General features: G+C 37.8%; 1 non-coding gene across 1 annotated transcript; it reads right to left on the bottom strand.

Moving 5' to 3' along the window:
- Positions 1 to 3,407: 3,407 nt before the first annotated feature.
- On the bottom strand, positions 3,408 to 3,479 carry TRNAD-GUC (transfer RNA aspartic acid (anticodon GUC)). The gene has a single exon. It is a non-coding gene; the product is annotated as a tRNA-Asp (tRNA).
- Between the last annotated feature and the right edge of the window lie 5,340 nt (positions 3,480 to 8,819).

Below are 8,819 nucleotides of genomic sequence, written 5' to 3'. Positions count from 1 at the left end.
TATATATATATATATATATATATATATATATATATATATATAATGGAAAAAATTGGGTGGCCATGGAAAGCCCAGTAGTTATTTAAAACCTTACACAGGGAAATTCCTCTTTATCAGGTCGATGATGGTCTCACATGGCCACCTGTGATGATGCCATTTATTCAAAAGTTAACCCTCGTGTAGAGGTCTTTTGGTCATTTTGCCATTGTTTTCATTACCACAACAGAGCCTCCTTTCAAATTAGGACCAATTTCTGTTGTATCTCTCTTTGAATACCTCTAAAAATTATTTGTACATACTCTTATATGCAAATGGTTTTGAAGTCAAATTTTTTTTCTTTGCAAGATAATGGTTATGATATTTTTACAAGTGATACTTAATGGCTTTCCAAAGACGTCTTACCGTCCCATTTCCAAATAGGATTAAATTAAGGGCAATGATAAATTCGCACCCCCTGCTGTACGCATACGCACCCGTTATACCATGATTTGACGTGAACAGTGCTCAATTTTAACGCTTTTTGACGTCAAATCACATTATCAGGGGGGCGTATGCGTACTCCAGGGGGTGCGAATTTATCATTGCCCCTAAATTAAACAATCTCATTTTCAAATGAGGACAAATTTTGCGGCCTCCAAAGAGGCTCCAAGTTTTAACTGCTGAATCTTGAACCCCATTTTAGTATCTAAAATTCTTTAATTCCAACAAAAATAAGACTTTGATTTAGAAGAAAAAAACTCTATTATCGATCCTGAGCCATTGAATTGATCATGGAACTGAATAACCCTATTCTGCATTCTACTGCATGCAAAGTAGTGACTAGTTTTTATTTCCTTATTTTCTTTGGGGACAACAGGATATTGAGAGGGAGAGGAACATCGAGGCCGAGTTGCTGGTATTTTCATAGACCAAATGTTCCAATGGTTCCTCTTTTTAACTAATTTCAATAGGATCCCCCCACCCCCCCCCACCCCCCCCCCCCCCCCCCCGCGCATTATCTACTACTCTTGTGTATGTTTTCTATAGAATGTAGTTGTAAGTTATTGTCTGTAGTGGGAAAATGATACTGTTCGGTTTCCATCTCACTACTGGATGCCAATACATTTTCTGACAACTTAGTTGCTGTGTTGTAGGCTTAGGTTTTTGTCTTAGTTGGAAGCAAGGTTTTAAATTTCGGTTTTGGGGTACTTTCGGTACTCAACGAAACCAAAATTTCAGCCGAAATTCGGTAGAAGAAGGGCTCGAAATGTCTGTGTTTTCGGCCGAAATTTCAGCTGAAATTCTGTAAAGAATTAAATAATTAATATTTTATCCAAAATTTCGCCCGAAATTTGGTAAATTTCGGTTTTGGTCCTGATTGAAATTTAAAACCTTGGTTGTAAGCATGGTTTTAAATTTCGTCAAATTTCAGTTGGGACTGAAACCGAAATTTGCCGATATCCCAAATTTTGCGGAATCCCAATTTTCAGCGCCAATTTCGGAAATTTCGGCCGAAATTTTGAAATTTGAAATTTTATTTTAAAAAATATTATTATTCCAAAATTTCAGCCAATTATTAAAAAAATACTTTTTTTTTATTACCGGATTTCATCAGAAATTTCGGTTTCAGCCGAATTTTAAATCCACGGTTGAAGTCTTGGTTCAACTCTGGTGGCCCTTCTGTTAGTTACTGACTATAAGAGATTAAGAGGGGAGTTTGCGCTGGGCTGGGCTATGCCTGACCAAAATTCAGCCCAAGCCCAAATTTAGGTTCGAAAAAGCCCAAAGCAACTCAAAATTAACAAACCAGTCAGTTACCGGAGAAAGGAATACTGGTCTCCCTATTTTTTATGAGAGGAATGCTAAACTGAAGGATTTCCTTGCAAAAACCAGCCGCAAGGGTGCCCCTCTTGGATACATGTCACCAAAGTGCATTAATTATTTCTCTACTTCTATATTTTTCAGTGCTATTATAAATGCACTTTGATTTTTTTTTAAATTTTTATGGGTCACCATTAGGGTTCTTAATCAAAATGCGCCAATTACACAATTTTTTGTAGGGGAAACTACTTTTCGTCCGGATGGCTGCATTTTCACCTCTTCCTGTTTCACTTTTCCTGAAAAAATGACAAACAGAAAAGGGTGAAAAACTTAGATAGGAGGTGAAAATATCGTTGAATACAAATGGCATGCATTCATGTGTTCGGTAATCAAAGCCACTGATTTGCCATGTATGCCAATGTACAATGTTTTTCCTTACTAGGTATAAGTTAGTGGTTAGAGTCGCTGTTTAAAAGAGAAAATAAGGAAGTTACAAGCGCAATCAGCAAACTCCCGTTAGAGTCGCTGTTTAGAATGGATGTAAGATACGAAGGAATAGCCTCCAGAGGGAGATCATAACCAATGAGGGGATCAACAGGTTTGGAAAGAAGAGAATTTATATGATGGGTGGCCGTGAAAACACGTGAAGTCTAAAAAAAGTAGGTACGGCCCATTTTTTTTTATGATCCAAACCGTTGATCTGAACTGATCTGAATATGTAGTGCTCCAAAAATCATTTATGGAATCTTCTACAGATCGGAGGGTTAGGATCATCCTATGGAAATGATTTTTGGGGCACAACCTATTTACGTTGTGCCCAAATAGATGAACGGTTTGGATCATAAAAAAAGTGGGCCGTACCTACTTTTTTCAGACTTCACGTGTTTTCACGGCCACCCATCATATAAATTCTCTGGAAAGAAAATCCGCAGCAGCATTTGCTTCTCTCCAATGTACAATGTGTCATTGAAGCATTTGGGTTTAATAAATGTTTGAAAGTAATCATGGGTAAATTTTTTGCTATTTATTTGTATTAATTAGATAAAATAGTTCAAGAAAAAACATGGAAAACTTAATCCGGGTCCACCCGAATCTCTCATTCGGTAGGCCTTGTGGTAAGGGTTACATGATAAGAAAATCCAAGTAATCGGATAGTCCAATTTTCCTGATTGGCAACTTGAGATAGACTGTGAAAATGAGTGAAAATTGAGTAATCAACCATGGATGAAAGATTAAGGCCGACACATATCAACTTCTTCTCCATTGGAGCATTTATAGCCGTTGGATCATAGAAGTATCTGTAATCCAAACAATGTGTGAAATATCAATGGAAGTGGCCAAATCAAATTTTGCAATTCGTTATGTAATTTACATTTCCATAAGGGTAAATTAGTAAATTTACCTAAGAGCATGTGGATTTCTTTGCTGGCCAGCGCCCCTCTACGGTATTTATGATTACTCTTATACAGTACAAGGGGGTGGCCGAAGGAAGAAAAAGGGGGCGAAACTATTATTCCCCATCATTAGTCGCACATTCGGGGGCTTTGATAACGGCACTTTTTTCTTTTTTTTTTTCATATCTTTCCTCGAGACGAAAAAGAAAACTACGCCGCTGCCGGGGATCGAACCCGGGTCACCCGCGTGACAGGCGGGAATACTCACCACTATACTACAACGACTTTGGTTGTTTCGTTGTGAGTTTTTATTAACTTGTACTCAAAATATTAATATTATGCCAATTATAAAAATCAAGGTGTCAAGATCAGACTTAGTCAATTTGAGCCACAGATCCTTTCACCTTCTTCATGAAGATTTTCTGAAGGTTTCATTAGCCGACCCTAACTAGTTTGGGACAAAGGCTTAGTTGAGTTGAGTTTTATGAAAACTGAGGTGTGTGGATGCGAACATGTTTAACTCTATACCAACCGACCAATACTTATTTGTTATAAATCATGATTAGAAGATTGAAAAATAAAAATAAGAGGTTTAAAAAATCCAAGACAAAGGAGGAGAGAAGAAGTTGATGGGTGTGTATGAGAAACTCATCACATGAATTATTTTTTATTGCCAGAGCATAGAGAAACTTCAAAAAAAGGCCTACTTAAGTCACTTAGTAAATCTAAGGTCCTGTTTGGATTGGGGGGCAAATACTTATGGTAGGAAATATTTTAATAGGAATCTGTTGTCTTTCTACAATTTAGAGGAAATGATATTGGTCATGGCTTATTTAGAGGGATACTATCATAAATCGAAGACTAGGTAAATCTGACCTACTTCACATGATGATCTAAACCATTTATTTGTTGGGCCACAACGTAAATAGGTCGTACCCAATAGATCATCTCTATGATTATCCTAATCCTCTGATAGGACGGACTGCTCATTTAGAAGACTAGGTAAATCGGACCGTTAGGATCATCCTATGGAGATGATCTATGGGGTACAGCCTAATTATGTTGTGGCCCAACAAACGAATGGTTTAGATCATCCTGTGAACTAGACCCCACCGTATTGAATTTATTGTTATCATGATATGACTGAGAAAACAGCCCTTTAGACATCCTTGGTTAGGGACGATACCTCTTAACCAAATGACGTCCTCATCGTGCCATTGATGGCATGACACGGGACACATGGTCTTTAATACATTGCATTGATTGAAACATTCATTTAGAATCATAGGTCTCATCATCCCATTATTGGGTCTAGGCAGAGAAGTAACTGTGGGACCCCCCTGCTAAGGATAATAATGGATGGTCCTTTTTCACATGACATTGGATATGAATCAATGTATTGTCACCCATCCTACCATCGGAACAATCAAGGGATGTAATTTAGGAGGTCCGTGCAAGGATTCAAAGTGGGCCCTTTGATGTGAAATCGGATCGGTCCTTTACAGTTATTGGTTTGAATAATCGGGCTGGACTTTCTTCAAACTTATGGCAAGGCCACCTCGACATGTCATGGGCCCAGTGAGGACATAGGATCCCCGTGGAGATTGAAATGGGGCCCTTCGCTAAAGGCTGAATTATGTAGTAGCAGGGTCATTGGTTTGCTAGGTTAGGGTTTGGATTGTTAAAAACTTGTGTACAAATCGGTTTGATTAGCACAGGCTTCTTTGGTTTACTTGTATTTACGAATTTGGTTTACTTAGAAAAGCCATTCAAATCCGTGTCAAATCCCCACGACCCTGTTCATTTTGCATTTAGAGGATTGATTTTGAGTAAAAAACTAAGGCCCTGTCACTTTTTATCTTAAAAATAGGTTTTGAGTCCAAAACTGATTATCGGATGCAAAATTGTAATTTATGTCTGATAATCAGTTTTGGAACAGGACCTAATCATTAGTCATAATGAAGTTTAAACTCCAAAATCAATTCTCAAAATCGAATGCAAACAGTGCCTAAGGAAATGGGTGGGGATATAAATTACAAAAGTGAAAGGTAAAAAGTATCTATGAAAGCTCAGAATATGGAAGTTGAAACTTATAATCAGGCATGGTTCAGCTGTGGCTATTTAGCTACTTTCACGCCCAGTTTGTTTTGGATTTTGAAAACTGATTGTAAGTGCAATAATCAGTTCAGGGCTCACAATCGGTACTCAAAATCCAAAACTAGCAGGGCTTTAGTGTACAATCATGTATTGGATTATGTACTGATTCATAGTATGTACGATATGATCATTGAGCAAACTAGTTAACATCGACTCCGTCCATTAATTAAGGTTAGAAAAATGGAAGTGGGAATTACTTTTCAACGATCCAAATCATTCATTTGTGGTGTCCACACCACAGTTTGCATGTTCCGGAAAGATCTCTGCAAATTAGAGGGTTAGAATGGTCTGATGGAAGAGATTTTTGGTGTGAGGTTTTTAGTGGACTTGCATAGTATTTTGGCTTTATGAAAACCAAATTGTAGAGAATGTTTGATTAGTAAAGAGTAGTCCGGATCGGCTCATAGACAATTAGTGATTAATAAGGTTTGAGCTGGGAACACGTTAGAAATGGTATGGTAATGGGTTAATATTATGTGTGGGCCCGATGTAAGCCCAATAAGGTTGGTGGGCTTATTTGAGGAACAAGAGTCGATAATGGGCCGACTCTACGGTTTCTCTTTACTTAATACAAATATGGGGTTGGTCTCTACTCTCACATATACAAGGTGTTATTTTCTTCCCATTGGAATACACATGCTCTGTTTGGTTGCTTGTAGATGGCTGGGAGAATAGGATAAAAATAAGTCAAAGAAAATTAGAAAATAATGGAAGATGGGGAGAATATTAGGATGGAGATTTGCGAGTAGTGTTTGGTTGCGCGAGGAAATTAGCGGAAGATGTAGGGTGTCATTATCAAAATATAGGTGGAAGAGAGAGAAAAGTAAGAGAGAGAAAGAGAGAAAAAGAATAAGACAAGAATTTCTCCTAATTCCCCCAACAAATTTTTCTATTTTTGTGAAAAAGGGGAGAAGATTATGGGGAGGAACATCTCCGCCACGTAGGTGCAACCTAGGATAACAACCAATAATGATGTCTAGAAGTTATCTACTGGTCAAAGGTGTAAATGACAACCAGACATGCTTTGCGGAGATCTCTAGGAGATCTCATGCATTTGAAACTCCTACAATCCCTCCAAAACAACCAACCAAACAGAGCAGGAAACGTGGAGAGAGTAGAAGACCACCATCAATTATTCTTCATTTTGTAGACGCTTCATGTCACAAAGGGATTGGGCATCGCCATTCACAGAAGCATCCAATGGAGGTATTTAAGTCTGATATTAAATTGTGTTTCCAATTCGATAAAATCGCATGCTTATGATTTGAACACGCAATTAGATTTAACATGTGGGCCATTTATTGTATGGCCCAATAAGTGAATGATTTGGATGGGAAATGATATATCCCCCCCTTTTTCTTACTTTGGACAACCCCCTCTAGTGTAAAAACTACCCTTTTGGACAATTAAAATAGTTGACCAGACTTGTACTCCTAGTACCAATATATTCCATTCAAAAAAGTTATGGACCGGCACAATATAATTCTTGAAAAGCCATATGCAGACAAGCCACTCTAATATTGCCACGTATACAAGTACAGTGGCATGTTTGTTATTTTTCAAAAGATACGGGGTTTTCAGGAGTCTTCTGAAAAGAAATAGCTTCGAGTTTGTACATATTTTCTCATGAGATAACGGTAGTCCTTACTTTAGTATGCAATTTTTTGGATCGTTTGTTGATGGCTTTTCTATAAGTAACAGCCTATAACTCGAAATAAGAAAAGTGAAAAATAATGAGGAGTGCCATTATCAAATAACAACTCAGATATGATATTCCTTTTCCAGGGGAATCTTTTTTTTTGATATTCCTTTTCCAGGGGAATCTAAGGAGAGGAAAATTACAGATGGATCACGGGCGTGATCGTGTCTGCATAGTTATTCTTTTCGAGAGAATATAAAAAGGGATATGGTTTTTTCGCCCCACAGTAGGATAATGCGCCCCTCTTAACGTGAATTGTGGGCAGACTTTTAACGCTCTTTGATGTCCAATTCACATTACAGTGGGGCGCATTATCCTACAGAGGGCGAAAAAAATCATCGCCCAAAAAAGATATGGTGGGCCCTACATCCCTCTCTTCACTAAAAAGGGTTTGTATACCAATATCTTTTCATCTCAACCATACTTTTGGTACATGTGTTGGTTGTTTTTTTCATTGACGGGACATAGACGAATAATCAAAGATAATTGGACTTTCTTAGGGCCTGTATAGATACCCCCAAAACGTGTATTTGCATGTAATCTTACATGAAAATAATTTTGAAGTTAATGCCATTTTGGTAACCCTGAAAAAATATTCTATGGAATATTTTTGTTTGAGATGAGTGGGAAGTGATAAACTTGAGAAGGTGGGGAGGAGCATGAAAAGTTCCTAAACATCAGGAAACCAAAAACAAAATTTTAAGTTGGTATATTTCATTTGTATGGTCGCTCTACTCCCACCATCTAAAGACATTTAGCGGACCGCTGTTGCATGAGAGAGCAGCCACATAGGCTCATTTTTCAACAGATTTTGTCTTATTCATGCAGCCACATAGGCTCACTTTTCAACAGGTTTTGTCTTATTCATTTAATTCATCTGAGGTGGCTACTCTCTCATGCAACAGTTTGTCCGTGAAATGACTTGTGCGGTAGTCCCTTCTAAATCCCTACAAAAGTAATATGTAGTCTCTTAATTTAATTATGAGGAAAAGGATTGTGAGCTTGAGCTCTCAAACCTTATGGTGCGCTTGAGCTCTCAAACCCATGTGGCCCACATTATTAGGATGATCCAAAGCATTCATTTGAAAGGCCCTTACATAGATATATGGTGTGTACAAAAAATCAGCTCCATAGGATCATCCTAACACATCCATTTGTGGAGGTCAAAATGGACAGACCACAAGTCTGCCCATTTTTGCCCTCCACTTTTGGAGGGGTTAGGATGATTCAATGGAGCTGATTTTTGGTACACACCCTATCTATGATAGGGCCTTGCAAATGAATGGTTTGGATCCTCACAGAAATTGGTGCACTCAAGCGCACCATTTGATTCCAGCGCTCAAGCGCACCAACACATTCCTCTTTAATTATTCGCTGTGTAAGCTATTTAGTATCTTCAGAGAAATATACCTTTACAAGGTTTAAAATAACCTTTGTTATATAAAGCAACTGATATACATTGAGATATTTACATTTATAAGGTTTTAATTAACCTTGGGGCTTGTGTGCATGACTACCCGGGTTTTCCTTTTGAGTCATCCTCTATACGACCCAAATGCAAAGAAAAGAAGCAAACTTCAAGTTGCACATGGGATTTATATAGTTCTCGACTACCTGAGTCGAAACGAATGAAACTGTCCCCTTTTCTTGTCTATAAATATAAGAGCCCTTTCTCATTCTCAATTTTTGAGAAGGTATATTAAATACCTTGTATACTTAGTTTTAAACTAAAAATTAAATCACTCATACTTTCCACTTGGTTCAGGTTT

Source organism: Tasmannia lanceolata, unplaced genomic scaffold (genome assembly GCF_043159265.1).
Source record: "Tasmannia lanceolata isolate RefF3 unplaced genomic scaffold, GAP_Taslan_0.1 ptg000015l, whole genome shotgun sequence".
NCBI classification, from domain to species: domain Eukaryota; kingdom Viridiplantae; phylum Streptophyta; class Magnoliopsida; order Canellales; family Winteraceae; genus Tasmannia; species Tasmannia lanceolata.
The sequence above is the reverse complement of the archived record's forward strand: the minus strand, read 5'-3'. Positions and strand labels throughout refer to the sequence as shown.